The 18,858-nt window shown below is 39.3% G+C and overlaps 1 protein-coding gene across 1 annotated transcript in view; it reads right to left on the reverse strand.

Moving 5' to 3' along the window:
- Window positions 1–16,793, reverse strand: part of COL14A1 (collagen type XIV alpha 1 chain) — a 264,099-nt gene extending 247,306 nt beyond the window's left edge. The window contains exon 1 of the mRNA XM_059901421.1: window positions 16,665–16,793. The gene's annotated coding sequence lies outside the window, so the exon portion shown is untranslated. The remainder of the gene's footprint in view (window positions 1–16,664) is intronic.
- Window positions 16,794–18,858: the final 2,065 nt, after the last annotated feature.

Below are 18,858 nucleotides of genomic sequence, written 5' to 3' on the forward strand. Positions count from 1 at the left end.
TCAGGCACCCAGTAGGTTCTCACTGTTAGCTGATGTTAACTGCCAGGTACTACTTTTTACCCTCCACTCTTTTTATTCCATCCTTTGTATAACAAAGTCCTAATATATATGTGTGCATTTAAAATTTACTCATATAAAATGATATAGATAAAATATACCAGAAATTAACTATATAAGTATTTGCACAAAAGTGAGTCCTAAATGTTCAGAAAATAATGAGGAAAAGATATGATTTTTTGGCTAATTTGTAATATATATATTTTTTCTTGTCTCAATCAAAAGTGCACATCAATGAGCCGTGTTGGTGCACGATTCTGGTAGAACTTTAATAGCTTTAACGTTTGCACTTCTAGAAGTACTCGGGTTAATACAGCTCTCCAAAGTCTATAATCTTATGCTGTATTGCTGTCCTGAATTCTTTTTTCTGAGTATCAGATTTGCCATTATTTGAAGGTGAAGGATCAACACCCTTATGAAGCCCATCAATGGGATTAATCAGCAGCCTAGTGCCTTGATTGTAGTAGGGATTTGACAAAGGCTTGTCAATTTAAATTTATTTCAACAAGAATCAGAAGAGGGTGGGACTTCCCTGGTGGCACAGTGGTTAAGACTCCATGCTCCCAATGCAGGGGGTCTGAGTTTGATCCCTGGTCAGGGAACTAGATCCCACATGCATGCCGCAACTAAGGAGCCTACCTGCCGCAACTAAGACCCCAGGCAACCAAGTTAAAAAAGAAAAAAAAAGAATCAGAAGCGGGGTTCCCAACTGTCTGAGGACGCCTTTGTGCTTTGGTTCTTCTTTGTAAAAATCAATTACAAGGCTTCTTCAGAGAAGCAGATGTGCCGATATCAACCCCCCGCATATGGCCTTACTCATAATAGGGGCTGGATAAGTGTTTGCTACATTGAATTGAATACAATTAATCAGTTATGCCTCCTCAATTCTTCCCATGTGGCTATCATCAGTTTTACGTCATCCACCTAAATCCATATGTGTAGCACATGCTGGCTATGTGATTAAGGTGACAGAACCTCCAGAGCCATCCATTTAGTCAGCAGTCCATATTCATTCAGTCAGCAAATACTTATTGAAGCAGGAACTTCTTGGAACTTACTCATGGAGAGAGAGAGACAGAAAACATCATTGGCAAGTGATAGAAAGAAGAATAAGACGAGGAGGTGGAAGAGGACGAACTGCTGTTTTAGATGGGGAGGCCAGGGATGAGTCCCCGGAGACGACATTTGAGCAGAGACTGAATGAGGGCAGAGAGCCAGTGGTGGAACTCACTGGAGGAAGGGCAGGGAGAACCAAAAATGCGAAGTCTGTGAGGACGTAGGAACTGCAAGGAGGCCTGTGAGGCATAAGAGAAATGAGCAAGATGGGCACAGTGAGGGATGAGATCGGAGAGGTCTCCGGGTCCAGATATGGTGAAGCCTTCAGGCAAAGGCTTTGGATTTTACTCTGCTTGAGAAGGGGAGTTCGAAACACAAGAGGGATCTGGTCAGATTTCACTTCCAGAAGAATCGTTCAAACATCCAGTTCTGTCTTTCTCATTTGCTTCCCTCATCTGAAAATCTTGTTGTTGTTGTTGTTGTTTTAATAGATCTTTACTGGAGTATAATTGCTTCACAATACTGTGTGAAAATCTTGTTTTTGAGGGGGAGAAGAAGAAGAAGAATTTTTATGGGATAGCCATTTTGCTTTCAAAGCTTCCTAAAATAAACTATCATGCATGATCTTCACCACACAACTCTGGTTATAGAAAGAACACACAGTATCATCCATTTAGAAAAGCAAATGGAAGCATGAAGAAATCAAATAAGAAAAAGGTTTCTTGTAGTTCATGGCAGATTCCCAGGAAGCATTACCTCTTCAGGATGGGGTTTGACTTGCTGCATATTTAATTCGCTTGATCTCCTCAAACACCATGAAACACTTCCATTTAGAAACCCAGAGGAGGGTCCAGGAACATAAAGGTTAGATATATTCCTTGCTTCGAGGAGGTATCTGCACAGGGACCCTGTCTTAAACTGGGGGAGACATCCTGACAAACCTTCAGTTTATTCCAAACCTCCTGTGCAGTGAACTTGCCAAGTCTGATCTGTCAGCACTTGTGATAATGAAGTAATTTATGACAACCTGTGATGATAGAATTGAACACGATTTCAAAATCTTTTCTTACAACACAGGACAAAAATGCATTTTCATCTAAGAGGTTTCAAATCAATGATCAAAATAAACTATCCATCTGATCTTTGAAAGAAGTAGATTCACTCCTGGTATACAATGTATATTCATTTGTAACACTGTAAGAGCTTTCAGCAATTTAATTTAGTACTTAAACTCAACCACATTAGAGAGGAAGTAAAAATTCTGTTGGTGAGGCTCTGAAATTCTGTTAATTCGAAATATTTTTCAGAAAGGAGTTCCCTTAAATTTTTTTTTTAATAAATTTATTTATTTATTTTTGGCTGCGTTGGGTCTTCGTGGCTGCGCGCGGGCTTTCTCTAGTTGCGGAGAGCGGGGGCTACTCTTCGTTGCTGTGCGCGGGCTTCTCATTGCGGTGGCTTCTCTTGTTGCGGAGCATGGGCTCTAGGCGCGTGGGCTTCAGTAGTTGTAGCACGCAGGCTCAGTAGTTGTGGCTCGCGGGCTCTGGAGCGCAGGCTCAGTACTCGTGGCGCACGGGCTTAGTTGCTCCGTGGCATGCAGGATCTTCCTGGACCAGGGCTCGAACCCGTGTCCCCTACATTGGCAGGCGGATTCTTAACCACTGCACCACCAGGGAAGCTCCCCTTTAAATTTTATGAGTATATTTTACACATTTGAACTTCGCAATTAAAATGACTGTTGGTCATCCCCAGGTCTGCGGGGCTATCTGAAAGAAAACAGTTGACTTGGCTGACCTTCCACAGTTTTCCCTTTTTTCCTAATTTTATGATGTATGCAAGTGAAATTTTCCTGGAGTTTCAAGTGTATTTTTTTTGTTTTCCCAAACTTTGTCATTGTATGACAGCTGCTGCTTTTATGTACAGTTGGTCTTGTTGGAATGGCACTTTCTTGCACGCTTGCCCAGAAAAGGGTCTGTTACAGTGTCCCTGGAGCTCATGGTCTACTGATTTCCATACTAAATTTCTCTCTATACACTTTTCTAGTCAGTTCTAGAAAGATCCATTAACAAGATAGATTCTAAAAGAGTTGAAAGCTGTAAGAGTCTTCATCTGGAGTTAGTTAAATGAGGTAGTAGGGGAAAAAAATGGTAAATCATTCCAGCCAGGAAACATTCATACAAAATGATAGACTCATCCGCTGGAAAGCGTTTGGGGAATTAGCTCCTCTATTTTATGCTTCCAGGGAAGACATTATCTAAGTCATTTCAGCTCCTCAAACTCCATCAAACTTTTAGAAGATTCCAGTGAAGGAGAACTACCCTCTTCTGCTCCCTTTCTACCAACAGCCTCATTTGGGGCAAAGTCTTTCATTCCTAGAGACCAAATAGCTCTGCAGAAGATAGAAGCCTATACCCTAGTGATTTTGCCCATAGGACAAAAAAAAGTGTGTGTGTGTGTGTGTGTGTGTGTGTGTAGAGAAAGAGAGAGGGAGAGAGAAAGAGAAAGGCTTTAAATCAAAGCTGATAAATTATTAAAGATACTCAAAAGGCTTTGAAAAACCTAACACCATTCCTACTTAGTTTTGAAATATTTCCATTCAGATTTATATAATTTTTTAAATAGTTTTAAAAAATATTTTTATCTAAATAATTCATGTTCATTATGAAAAATTACAAAAGGAAAAATAAAAGAATCACCCAATATTCAACCTCCTAGAAACAGCCACTGTTAATAGCCACTATGTTTAAAACTATTTCCTCTGTATATAGGGATCTCTGTGAATATTTTATGATGAGCTCATACCTTTTACAATTTGTAACTTTTTCTTCTTACTGACCGTCACACCACCATCTTTCCATGTGTATAAATAGTTATCTATATCATAATTTTAGTTAATTTTAAATGTATTGAATGTTTTAAAAATCACCTTAAACCTCCAAGGCCGATAGAGGTGAGACAGCCTACATATTCTTAACAAATTTCCATTAAAAAAAAAAACAAAACTATACAACATATTTATATAAAAGCTCTTAAAATACATTGTTAAACCAGTAAGAAAATTTTTTTAATCCTTAGAAAGCAAAAATTAATAAAAGGCAGGAATCCAGAGGTGAGTAAGCACATAAGCATGCTTTGTCCTCGAGCATCTGCCAACTCCTGGAGTCTGGTCTATTTTGGCAGCCTTTCAAGCTCAAGGGTAGAGCCCCCAAAGAGAGAACTCTTCTAGGAGACCCTCACATAAAGCTGGGAACCTAAATGGCTATATCATCAAGGAAAAGGAGATCCAGAAATAAACCTACTCTCAGAAGCAGACAGTAAAGGGTTGTTTGGCTTTTTTTTTTTTTTAATCTTGGAACTGGGTGAATGAGTGGGGAGAGATATTGCCTGAGAAATTGTTGCTCTAAGACAGCCCTCATCCAGGTTTATGGCCTGAATTCACACTATCTGTGTGAATTAAAAAGCCCCAAGGCTAACTGTGGAAAACAGTATGGAAGTTCCTCAGAAAACTAAAAATAGAATTACCATATGACCCAGCAATCCCACTCCTGGGCATATATCCAGACAAAACTATAATTCAAAAAGATACATGCACCCCTATGTTCACAGCAGCACTATTCACAATAGCCAAGACATGGAAACAACCTAAAGGTCCATCGACAGATGAATAGATAAAGATGTGGTACATATATACAATGGAATACTACTCAGCCATGAAATAGGATGAAATAATGCCATTTGCAGCAACATGGATGCAACTAGAGATTATCATACTAAGTGAAGTAAATCAGAAAGAGAAAGACAAATGCCATATGATATCACTTACATGTGGAATCTAAAATATGACACAAATGAACCTGTCTGTGAAACAGAAACAGAATCACGAGCATAGAGAACAGACTGGTAATTGCCAAGGGGAAGGAGGTTGGGGGAGGGATGGAGTGGGAGGTTGGGGTTAGCAGATGTAAGCTTTTGTATATAGGATGGATAAACAACAAGATCCTACTGTATAGCACAAAGAACTATATCCAATATCCTATGATAAACCATAATGGAAAAGAATATTTTAAAATGTATATATTCAGTCATATATATTGTTATATATAACTGAATCACTTTGCTGTACAGCAGAGATTAACACAACATTGTAAATCAGCTACACTTCAATAAAAAAATATTAAAACTGAAAAAAAAGCCTCAAGGCTAAGAATTGTTTTGAATTCATCATATGTTGATATTGTCCTTAAACTTCTAGCAGAAGCAAATGGGGTCCTTTCTGGAGGAACTCACTCTAAATGGAGGCCTCAAATAATTTCACAGATAGAGTTCCAAGGAATATGAATACATGGTTGAAAAAAATCACGAAACACATAGGGAATAATAGACCACGAGCAACAGCCAGCAGAAATAAAATGAAGATGATAGAACTAGATCTGCAAAGACTTTAGATAGTGAAACTAATAAGCTAAGTTATTTTTAAATGCTTAAAAAGCAAAAGATGTAATTAAGAATGAGTACTAAAGCACATACAATTTTAAAGATAGCAAGGTATAAAATTAACATACAAAATTAATATCCTTCATATACACCAAATAATGGAAGAGTGAATCCCATTTACAATAGCAAAAAAAACAAGATAAAATACTTAGAAATAAACTTAACATGAAATTTGGAAAATCTACTTGAGGAAATGCTAAAACACTCTTGGAAGACGTATGAGCTTAAATGGGCAGGCATCCCTTGTTCTTCAATAAAATGACTCAACATCATAAAGCTGTCAGTTTTTCATAAGTTAATTTAATAAATGTTTCATAAAGCCTCTGTAAAAATACCAAAAAGCTTTTATCTTAAAATTAAAAATCACATGAAAAATAAACATGCAAGAATACCCAGGGAAACACCAAAAAAGAAGCACCACTGAGGGACAGGGAGAGGCAGAAATCTCTATCAGACCATCAAATATATCAGAAAGCCATTTTAAGTGCAAGGATGTGGGAATAATTCATGAATAGACACATGAATCAGAGAAGTAGACTAGAAAGTACAAATATATATGGAAATGTAATGAGTGATAAAGTTGACATCCCCGATCACTGCACAAAATTGGACCAAAATAACTGGAAAACCGTTTAGAAAGAGATAAAATTGTATCCCCAACTCACACTGTACAAAAGGAAAAAACAACAATGACAACAACAAATTAGATAAGGACTCCAACTATAAAAATGAAGCCATGCAAATCCTAGAAGAAAACAGGTGGGTTCCTTTGAAACCTGTAAAGAAAGACTTTCTAAACACCTCTAAAAATTCACAACAAAAGAAAAGATTCATGAATTCAACTAGATAAAAATAAAAATATTTTTAAAGAAGCTTTGCATGGCACAGAACTCTGTAAGCAAAGTCAAAAGGCAAATTACAATGTGGAAGAAAATACTTAATGGCATATATTGCCGATAAGAACTAGTATCACTAATGTGTAAAGAACTCTTAACACCAAGGTGAAATTGATCAAGCCCCATTAGATAAATGGGCAAAAAACATGAAGCAGAAAGTAGCCCCCTAAAAAGATATAAATGTTCCTTACACTTATGAAAAGCTCTTCAGCGTCACTCATAATTAAATTCAAATTAAAAGGAGAAACACCATTTCTTATCAGAGTGGCAAAAATTAATAATTATGATATATTCTGTTGGCAAAGCTACAGGGTAACTAGTATTCTTATACATTGCTGACCAATGTATAAGAATACTAGTGTGTGCAAAATGGTACACTCTCTATCCAGACATCGCATTACAAAGACTGTTTCGTTCTTCCAACTATGTTTATCTCCTAATGGTTCTGCTTCTCTGCACCCTGACTGATACAGAAGGCTCTACTAAGGAAGTAACATTTGAACTAAACCTTAAAGTATAATGAGTTGGATTTCTCGTGTGAAATTTGATAAGTTTGAAAATGTAAACCAATTGCCTCTCCTATCGTGTAACTTTTTTTTTTCCTGCAATGTTGCCTTACAGAGATACCTCTTAGAAGATAAGCTCCCCTGTATCCCTACTGCCATTGGTCACGTGTTATCCATAAAAAACTAACTGCCCTGTGCTTTCTGGTTATACTTGTAGGTCTCAGCAGTTGTACCAGTTAATGTCAGTTCACAATATTTATATCTAAGATGTATCAAAATTGTTTCCTGAGCTCATTTTAATTGTATAACATACAGATTAAAAATTTTGCATTTTGGGGGACTAGAGGAGGACTCTAGACCAGCTATCTATCTTAGGTTCTCCAGTTGGGACTCTAACAAAAACCAGATTAACAAGAAAAAAACAAACAGAAGTTTACTAACATGTGCATTGCGCATACACATGGGACTACCCAGTGATGAGTAACTCAAAGGGATGGTTAGAACTTGGGCTTATAGAGCATCTTACCAAAAGAACAATACATTTTTAGAGAAGTGATAAAACAAAGAAAAAAGACTTTGAGCTTCTAGGGGTGGCAAACTGTGGGAAGAGAAATATATGAGGCAACTAAGTTACGGTAGGTAAATGGTAAGTTTAGCAAGGTTTGTTAGGCAGATTCCTATGGTGCCACCTCGTAAGCTCATAAGGGACGAGAGTTGTCTCTGGTGATTAACTTCTGCCCTTTATGGAAGAGAGGAGCGGGGAGGGACACCTTTATAAATTTATATTCTGCTCTTAAGCAAATAAGGGAAAGGCAGAGAGTTTTTCTTGTACCTGCTTCTTCTCATTTGCCTTCAGTTCAAAAGAATCTTTTATACCAAAGTGGCATATTTGGGGAAGGCATATTCTGCTACCCTTCAGGGAAATGACCAGACATTGTCTTTCACCAAATAATTCCTCAGCAAAAGGGGATATTATAGACCACAGCAGAACAACAACAGCAGTGCTGTGAATCTCAACAGGTTGCATATAAAGGTTAGAGGGGAGAGGACGGCTAGGAACATATATGAAAACTAGTTCTGAGAGAGAAGACCTTCAAAATGTGTGTACTCTTTGACTCAGGAAATACAGTAATTACACTTGTAGAAATTATCCTAAGGAATTATCATGGCTATATGTGATGTTTAAATTTTATATGCATTAAAAAAGAAGTCTGGAAGAATATATACCAAGGTGTAAACCACAGCTTTCCATGAGTGGTGAGATAATGTAAATTCTCTTCTTTTGTTTCTCTCTGTTGTTAATGTTCTCTATAATTATTATGCCTTTCTTTTATAATTTTTACAGAGGTTATTTTTATTTTTTTTTAATTTGTGTGTGGGTCTTTTCTAGTTTGAAAGCATTTAAAAATGTTCTCTGCTCCAAGAGTAGAAGTTAAAATTCCAGGGAAGAGGAATCTAGTTGCAAACACAAGCGTTGTGGAAACATTAAGAAGTTGAGTCTCCTTCCCATCCTCAGACTATCTGGTTTGATATTAAGCTAGGTCTTTTCCAGCCCCCACTTCTGTCATGAAATGATTCCTACTGTGTCATGGAGACAGCTGCTAAAGGCTGAGTGAATCTATGCTTGGGCAGCGAGCCTGGAAAAATGGAGGGTACTGCCAAAAGGGAGTTCAGATTCCTCCCCAGTTTAATTGTTTTCCATTTCACCGTGACTAGATGATCTCCTGGTCTTCTCCTGCCCAAGAATGTCCCTAAAAACTTGGATGCTTTGTCTAGTCTCAGGTATGAATCATCTGGAAAGAAATGATTCTGAGAATAAACATTTTCCGCATCAAAGATATGTCAGAATCTGAGTCAAGCACTAGCCCAAGTCCCTCAACAACCTTAAGATTCTCCCAGTTGTGGAGAGAGTGAGAAAGATGCCATGACGGATGATATGTAAGAACCAGGTGCAAAGGTCTGTGGGGTCCAGCCCGTCATGGGTAGAAGTATGTTTGGAACACAGCCTCTAAGAAATGCATTTCAGTGATGTTTTGTAAGCATTAAGAGACATGGTCTTACTCATGAAAAGAAAATTCAGGAGACTCTCTAAATGTTTTCTACAATACTTTCCCATTGAAGAGCAGCAAGAAAGCAAGCAGATTAGACTTAAATTCTTACAAAAATTATAGTTGAGTAAATAATTTGAACCTACATGTCTTTGACTCCAGAAACATTTTGTTCTGTTTTTTAAACCGTGTGATACTGTCACCAAATATATCAGTGTTTTAAAAACCTTTTTCACCGCAATGAAAAAAAATTACATCACACACACATACACTCTAACACACATTTACAAAGAAAAGCTTCACAAAACAATACACACTTTTACTATGTGTAAATAGATCATTTCTATTCTATCCTATTCTTTTTTTAAGATTTTTCTTTTCTTTTCTTTTGGCACGGGTTTCAACCCACTCAATATATTTCACAACCCAATGATGGATCAAAACCCACCTACATCACTTACACAAGCTGCTTCAAGCAATTTTTTTCCCAAAATTAGCTCTTAAATTTTCATGGGTTTATTTTCTACACCATTACCACAAAAAGACAAGAGAGTTTGGTTTATGTTTAAACACATTTTTAATAAGCTCCTCATTCAGACAAAACCTTCTCAACCTTTTCAATTAAGTATTCTGTCTTTAATTGCTTGGGGAGAATCCTTTTTGCATGAATAATAACAGGCATTGCATGTCCAAGTCATTAATATTGTGGTGCTATGGGAAGCAAGTTCTCCAGGTAATTCTATATAAAGTGGGTTAGAATAACAGCATGCTCCTAAAATAAAGCATCCTACTTACTGTGTGATCTTAAAGAAGTTATCTAACTTCTCTGGGTGATGGTTACCTCATCTGCAAGATAATGCCATTTTATTGGACTATTGGGAGGTTTGTATTAAATAATCCAGTGAAAGGGCTTGACTCAGGGCCAGGCACAACATACGTTCATTTTGAGACATGAGCTAGTATTATTTTAAATAAATCCTTTGTGTTAGACAAGGTTCTCTAGGGAATAGAGCCTGAAGCAAGTATTAAGATCCTAATACTGTTTTGGAGTGAAAGCCCTCCTTCCTGCTCTACATTTGCCATTCTCTCTCACACACACCTGTATGTTCTTCCCACCATCCTATTTAACCTGGCCATACACAACTGGACAATTTCTGGCTACAATAATGATGTCTAAGCCATCCCAAGCTCATCACATCCTGGCACACATCAAAGAAATTGATAAAGGTAAGTGGTGGTGTAGCTAGCTGCACCACCATCAGTGCCACCAGTAATCCAGCCTTGAAGTGACAGTAAAGATGTCTCTTGAATTTCTAAGCTCATGAGACAGAGACAATTTTTACAAAAATTCCAGGAGGTGAGTAGAGTCAGCCTGACCTGACACAGCTACTCCTTGAGAGAAGCAATTAGACCTGGGGACAAGGCCACATGTCCTTGGTGACAGTGGGTTACTATATTGGAACAAAGTAGATCTTGAAGAGAAGACTTAGTGAAATGGTGGAAAGCTAGGGTCCAATCTATAAGAAGCTGTTAAACATCATGAAATTTCAGGTGTGATTGGATTTGTGTGTCTGAAAGAGAAGCTTCCAGTCAGAACTGTCACAGATTGGAGTGGATGAAGGAGAAATAACTGCTAAATATAATTCGGGATCCTGGATAGGATCCTGGAACACAAAAAGGACAACAGTTGAAAAACTGATGATATTGGAATAAGGTCTACATTTTAGTTAATAGCATACTAACGATTTTAATTTCCTGGTTTTGATAATCGTACTATGGTTAGGTAAGGTGTTAACATAAAAAGAAGGTTATTTTGAGTCAGCTCTACCATTGAGAACCAACTAGAAAAGCTGGAATTAATTACTGTATGCAGCAAAATGCACAAACTTAAGTATAGAGCTCAATGTATTTTTTTCTTTGATTTTTAAAAAATAAACATATAGTTGATTTACAATGTGGTGTTAGTTTCAGGTGTACAGCAAAATGATTCATTTATATATATTCTTTTTCAGATTCTTTTCCATTATAGGTTATTATAAGATACTGAATATAGTTCCCTGTGGTATACAGTAGGTCCTTGTTGTTTATCTTTTTATATATAGTAGTGTATATCTGTTAATCCCAAACTCCTAATTTATCCCTCCCCTCTCCTTTCCCCTTTGGTAACCATAGATTTGTTTTCTATGTTTGTGAGTCTTTTTCTGTTTTGTAAATACATTCATTTGTATCATTTTTTTTAGATTCCACATATAAGTTGTATCATATGGTATTTGTCTTTCTCTGACTTACTTCACTTAGCATGAAAATCTCTAGGTCCATCCATGTTGCTGCAAATGGCAATATTTCATTCTTTTTTATGGCTGAGTAATATTCCTTCGTGTGTGTGTGTGTGTGTGTGTGTGTGTGTGTGTGTGTGTGTGTGTGTATATCTCACATCTTCTTTATCCATTCATCTGTTGATGGACATTTAGGTTGCTTCCAAGTCTTGGCAATTGTAAATAACGCTGCTATGTACATTGGGGTACATGTATCTTTTTGAATTAGAGTTTTCATTTTTTCTGGATATATGCCCAGGAGTGGGATTGCTGTATCATATGGTAACTCTATTTTTAGTCTTTTAAGGAACCTCCATACTATTCTCCATAGTGGCTGCACCAATTTACATTCCCACCAACAGTGTAGGAGGGCTCCCTTTTCACCACAACCTCTCCAGGATTTGTTATTTGTAGACTTTTTGATGTTGGCCATTCTGACCGGTGTGAGATGATACCTCATTGTAGTTTTGATTTCCATTTCTCTAATAATTAGCAATGTTGAGCATTTTTTCACATGCCTGTTGGCTACATGTATGCCTTCTTTGGAGAAATGTCTATTTAGGTCTTCTGCCCATTTTTTGATTGGGTTGCTTTTTTTTTTTTTTTTATATTGAGCTGCACGAGCTGTTTGTATATTTTGGAAATTAAGCCCTTGTTTGTCGCATCATTTGCAAATATTTTCTCCTAGTCCATAAGTTGTCTTTTCATTTTGTTTACGGTTTCCTTTGCTGTGCAAAAACTTCTAAGTTTGATTAGGTCCCATTTGTTTATTTTTGCTTTTATTTCCTTTGCCTTGGGAGACTGATCTAAGAAAGAATTACTTCGATTTATGTGAGCAAATGTTTTGCCTATGTTCTCTTCTAGGAGTTTTATGGTGTCATGTCTTATACGTAAGTCTTTAAGCCGTTTAGAGTTTATTTTTGTGTATGATGTCTCAATGTATTCTTACATATGTAATATATAAAATGTGACATCACCCTATACATCCAACCCAGATCAAGATATAGACTGCTTCCCTCACCCTCACCTCATGAACCTATGGTATTAGAAGTCAAGACAGTGGTTACCTTTGGAAAGAAAGGACAGAGTAGTGATCAGGAGGGGGACCTAGGGAGACTTCTGGGGCTCTGGTAATGTTCCATTTCCTGACTCCGGTTTTGGTTACAGGTGTTGGGTTCATTTTTTGATAATTTACTGAGCTGTACACTTATGGTTTGTGCATTTTGTGTACGTATATTATAATTCTATTAGAACATTTATTTTAAAAATATAATTTGCACTGAATCTGACAGAGGGAACTGCACAGTGCAAGTCATTTTAAAGTCCTTAAGTGCTCCTAGGCACTGGAATTTGTTTGGACAATGTTTTCCACAATTTCCCAAAAACAAAGACAATATGTCCCCAAGTGACAGATGGGCTATAACACGATTCTTCATCTGAGTGTCTTCAGCATTCCAAATAAGAAAGGATGACCGATTTAATGGAATGGGATTGGCATTTACAAGGGAACTTTTTTTTTTTTAACTTTAGAATTTTTTTTTAATTTATTTTTATTCATTTATCTTTGGCTGCGTTGGGCTTCGCGGCTGCCCACGGGCTTTCTCTAGTTGCGGCGAGCGGGGGCTTCTCTTGTTGCGGAGCATGGGCTGTAAGTGCACTGGCTTCAGTAGTTGTGGCACGCAGGCTCAGTAGTCGTGGCTCACGGTCTCTAGAGCACAGGCTCAGTAGTTGTGGCGCACAGGCTTAGCTGCTCCACAGCATGTGGGATCTTCCCAGACCAGGGCTCGAACCCGTGTTCCCTGCATTGGCAGGCAGATTCCTAATCACTGCGCTACCAGGGAAGTCCCAAGGGAACTTCTTTTAATTTAGTTTTTAAACCAAGTATCAGGAATATTTGATTCAGTGGGAGTTGACCATAACAGATCAATTTTTAAATTAAGAATTTTAATGAATTTAAAATGAAGAATTTATTTAAATTTTGTAAAACTAGATGAACCCCGAGAAAACACAAGGGGGCAGCATTCCATAACATTATAAAGAATGCTGAAGGAGTGTTTTTTGTTGTTTTTTTTAGTAACAATATAAATATTGAGAATGGTCCTTAAAGAGAGCATCTTATCAAAGGAGGAAACGAAAGGTCAGAGAGATGATTACGGGAGTCGCTTTAAATTCCCTTAAATCACAGAGGTCAAGAGTGGCAAAACAAGGACCACAGCTTATGTTTCCCAACTGCATATTGAGTGGTTTTTCCACTCTGTATGGTCTCAAATGGTCTCCTGGATGAAAGAGCACTTGCTGTGTGCTGGAAATGGTTAACTTATCACCAAAAGACCCTTGGATAAGATCTCCATTTACTGTGGACACGGATTAGGGTGTAGGTGCCTGACACCTGTTACTGAAGATGAGTAGTTTAATGTGAGTGAAACATGAATCAATTTGCAGAGCAGAAATATGCTTCCAATTTAATATGTGCTGATCTTCAATATAAAGGAGGCCTTGAGGGAATGGTTAGATGGTGATAGTTTTAAAAATGTGGTTTGGAAATGTTAGCACTGTGCATTGTAATTTCGCCCTTGAATTATGTTTTATTGCACTCTCTCGCCTCTGAGAAGGAGCCATTATTAAGCCTCAGGGTGATAGAGTGTATTTGCCCTCTTTAGAAAGACAATAAAATCAGGCTTTATGGGGAGAGATAATGAGGGTTTGCAGTAGCTTTTAGCTGTGGAGTCTTTTTGCTACCTCAAGGTTAAGCCTAGTGGACTAATTCACAGGGTTCTTCCTAGTATACAAAAGCCACCCTTTCTGCCCATGACAGCTGGGACACAAGACTTCCTGCTCCTTGGGAATTCCCTGGTTGTCCTATGGTTAGGACTCTGCGCTTTCACTGCCAATGGCCCGGGCTCGATCTCCTGGTCGGGGAACTAAGATCCCAAAAGCCACATGGGTGTGGGAGGGCCAAAAAAAAAAGACTTCTTGCTCCATGTTTCAAGGTGGCTGCAATGTCAGGGAAATAAGAAAAACTCACCTCTTGTAACTGATGGGATTGTGGGAAGAAGAAAGTGAGAATGGAACAAATGAGGAAACTAAAGTCCAAAGAGGTTATTCAGTGAGTCACTTTAAGTTCCCTTAAATCACAGAGGTCAGAGAAGGAGGATGGAGAATGCAGGGCTCAGAGTGTGTCCTGATTTCCCCTCTCCAGGAGAAAGCCTAAAACCTGGAGAAGAAAGCCAATAGGAAGACAGATTTCTACCTTCCTTCTCAGTTAAGACTCTGAAAAGTGACAGCCACTTCTGGCAACCTGGTGGTCGGTGCAGTTAGTAGAGGGAGGCCTTGACTTTGAGGTTCTCCAGGCAGCTCTCTGTCCAAGGGCCCAGGAGTCCCTGAAGCTCCAAGAGACCTTGGAAGGCAGCAGAACCTGCAAACCAACGCCCTGTGGCAGAGGATGAGGCTGCCACGGGGCAGAGCCTGACGGTGGATGGGCAATGGATAGGCAGGCCCAGAGGGCTTAGGTGGGAGATGTAGCAGAAACTCAGGTGATCTGTTGGGCCAGACAGAGCCAAAGTGAGACCAAGACGGCCAAGGAGGAACCCAGACCCTAGCCAGGCCGAGAGAAAGCAGTTTACAAACTGCAACAGCTACAGCCTGTTAAAGGCTGAAGATAGTGAAATGTTCTCCCACTTGGGTCAAACTCTTTTATTCCATCACAAGCAAGACAGCTTTGCTCCCTCCCTTTCCTAAGGCTGCATATCAGCCTACCTCTCCTTTGCTATTTGATTCATTAACAATCCCTTTATGTCCTTATTTCTCTAGGGACCTGATACCAAGTCCCCGTGGTACTGAAGCAGAAAACATCTTGACCGGCATTGAACTAAAAAAACACTCTTTGTTAATTCTCAGCAGGTGCACCCCGAACATTTTCCCAAGCATTCCCAAGCTTCTGCACCCCAAAACATTTTCACTCCTCAAGGGGGCATGCCTTCCGTATCTGACATGCTACCTGGGAGGTCAAAAGGAAGCCGTTGGTCTCCCCAGTTTTGGAAGTCTTAGCCCTGGGGAACGGCCATCCAGTCCTAGCTCACTCACCTAGGATGCATTAGGCTTTCATGCTAATAGGATTTTCATATACCCATCCACGCACAACCTGGACATTCTCTCACATGCTCCAATTGGCAGTAAGTATGCAGTTAGGCCCTTACTCCGAGACCCTTGCCATTGCTCTGAGGAACTTCAACAGAGATAATGATGCTCTGAGAAGAAATAGGGGTCAAGGGGTTGCAAGGAACACCCCTCATGAAACTCTCTTTCTGCCAGGCAGTGGGAGTAAAGATGGCTGCAGGTCTAAGGCTCTGCAGTATCTCCCTCCACTGGCCTGGGCAAGAATTCAAGAGAATTCTTGGAGTCCATGGAAGGACAAGAGGTTTACTGTTAGTTAATTAGTTAGTTAGATTTATGGATGGTAACTTGGCCACACCCCCAGGTCCAAATTCCGTCTCTGCCACTTACTGTGTGACTTTGGAAAAGTTGCATAACCTCTCTGTCCTCGGCGGCATTTTTATTTGTAAAATGAAATTAATGACAATACCTACATTGGAGGGTTGTTGCAAGCATTAAATGAGACAATGAGGTATTCCATGCAAACTATATAGTGTCTGACTCATAGAAGGATGATAAATGTTACTTATTATTATTGGCTTAATGGCTTTAGTTTGCTTAAAGAGATAAAGTTTAAATAACTCTGGAAATCAACACATTTCCATAACCAGATAGTATTGATCGATGCAAAATCATCTTTATGTTTACTGGTATAGATTCTAAACTCTAACCTAGTAAATAACCACACCTGGATGTAATTAATATGATCCATTCTACCCTTGTCTCCAGAAAGAATTATCACCATGTTCTTGGGTAAATCATCTGAGTAAGGCTGTCCTTATGAGCAAGGCTGAAGTGGCAAGTGAAAAGGACATTGAGTGGCAAATCTGCAACCTTCAGAACAGGCAGAGGCGCTGCTCCACCAGCTCAATCAGGATTTATTAACGTGTGGGTTGAGGGGAGCATGGGGCCTGCAGAGGTGTTTTGTTGGGGCAGTGATTCTGTTCTATGTTGTTTTAAAACAACTAAAGGTGTGAGCTGAATGCTTTAGGAGGAGCATGCCTTCTACACTCGCGGTAGCCTCACCATTCACTCTTGTCTTAGGCCGTGCCTCTCCACACTTGTCCATCGCCCACCTGTCAGTTGGGTATTTGAGATGAGTATCTCTTGAATAAAAAAAAAAGTCTATGGCCCAGGACCTACCTGGATTTCTGTTATGGGGCTTCTCATTGCAGAAAGACCTTGCTGCATCTTCTCTCTCAAACACAGAATCCACACCCAACCGAAATCCGCCAAGTCCGAGACCCGCCCTTCCCTCTCGCTCTCTTGACAGTTTGCATCCAACTCTCCACCCAGTTTGTGGGCTGGATTCTGCAGAAGGGAGGGGGCTCTGTTAATCTTTTCAATGCGTCTCACCTTTTTATAATTGGTGAGACAAATTACTTACCTCTTTTCACATGTTTTAAATGATGTGACTCTTGGCTCGGTCTTGTCCTAAATAAACAGCAAAACGTCAGGCAGATCCAAGCATTCAGATATCTTCTGACTCACCGGGAAGCTGTGAACACAAAGGCAACCCCAGGCTATAGGCTGGGTGGGAGAAGCTTCCAGATTTTAGGACTCCTTTTCTTGCTTTCATGTTTTTTCATACAGAGCAGGAGCTCTCGGTGACACCATTTTTAATTCCTGTGAAGTCAGGTCAAGTTCTTTGAAACTGAACTGTTATATTCACAGAGTATTTAGACATTTTTTTCTATATTTACACACCTATGTTCCACTATATTTTCCCAATTTAGGAATTCCACTTATTGTCTCAAAAATTGTCATTTGTTTTTTGTTTTGTTGGGTTTTTTGGTTTGTTTTTGGCATTTCAGCCAGAAGGAGTGAACTATCCTAAAGAGAAATAGAGGAGCAGACAATAGCACTGGTCTAAGTACTGTAATGGCTTCGTCTTTTATCAACTGGCACACTTTGCTGGTGTCCCTACCACAGCTTCACAAAGCCTTGTTTCCTTCATGTGGAAATACAGTCGAGGAATATTCTTTAATCTATCACTAACTGATAAGAGCTTTGGTTATCCTGTAGAGCCAGAGGGAAAAAGCCCTACAAGGCACATTCTGTAAGGGAGACTGCTTCTCTGGCCAAGGCCACCATGTTGCACAACCCTGAGGGATACCATTCCTCAGAGTTTGTGTGAATGGGTCCCTTACAGCTGTGCACTATGCAACCATGCATTGGCCTTTATGCCTTGGCCCTATAAAGCATCGTTTTACCTATTTTGTATCTGAATATATCTATATTAAATAGGTAAGGCCTGTCCTTTTCATATATCTAATTATGATCATCCCTAGAGGGTTTCTTTAACTCAGGGCTTAAGAAACAACAGTTGGATTTGTTGGGACAGACTTACTTATACAAACTAATGATTTCAGCAGTTCCTTGCTGAGGACTAATCAGTATTCTCTGGAAGAATACCATTACGTAGTAACTGGAGTTTGAGCCATATAATTATAGAATGTTAATTGTAGAATGTAAATAATTCTCATTCTGGAGTGTGGGTTCAGTTTGTTCCTTACAAATTCAGTTGTTGTTTCATAATGTCTGAGGTACTGGGGGTTTCCTAACCATAACATCCATTATCCAAGGAGTGGCTTTTCTTTGTTTGCTAAATACTGCAGCACTCTGGATACCTGCTCAGTTCAATCACTGGGGGTCTGCACCTCTTCTGCCAGATCAATAATCTGCTCCTGCTGTATCAGTGGGTGTGATTAGAGTGATTAGAGTTTGCTTCCTGTGATGAGAAGAGAGCCTGACTAATTGTGTTAAAATAAAGCAATGTTCTGTTTTGTTTTGTTTTCCCTTTAAGCAGAAACATGGACACTATGACATTTCCTGTGTAAAACCAGTAAAATAACCTCTGATTGACTAAAATTAGGATTTACTCTTAACTGTTTCACTTCCAATTGGATATAAGCCAGTCTTTTTTTTTTAATTTTTATTTTACTTATTTTTTCTTTTTTTTGGCTGCGTCGGGTCTTAGTTGCAGCACGTGGGTTCTTCTTTGAGGCGTGTGGGATCTTTCGTTGCAGCACGGGCTCTTCATTGTGGTGTGCAGGCTTCTCTCTAGTTGTGGTGCACGGGCTCCAGGGCGTGTGGACTCTGTAGTTTGCGGCACGCAGGCTCTCTCGTTGAGGCGCGCGAGCTCAGTAGTTGTGGTGCGTGGGCCCAGTTGCCCCACAGCATGTGGGATCTTAGTTCCCCGACCAGGGATCGAACCCGTGTCCCCTGCACTGGAAGGCGGACTCTTCACCACTGGACCACTGGGGAAGTCCCTAAGCCAGTCTTTTTGAAGTTTACAATTGCAATCCATAGGTGAATTTGAAATCAATTTATTGGA

This window comes from Balaenoptera ricei, chromosome 17, assembly GCF_028023285.1.
Source record: "Balaenoptera ricei isolate mBalRic1 chromosome 17, mBalRic1.hap2, whole genome shotgun sequence".
NCBI lineage: Eukaryota > Metazoa > Chordata > Mammalia > Artiodactyla > Balaenopteridae > Balaenoptera > Balaenoptera ricei.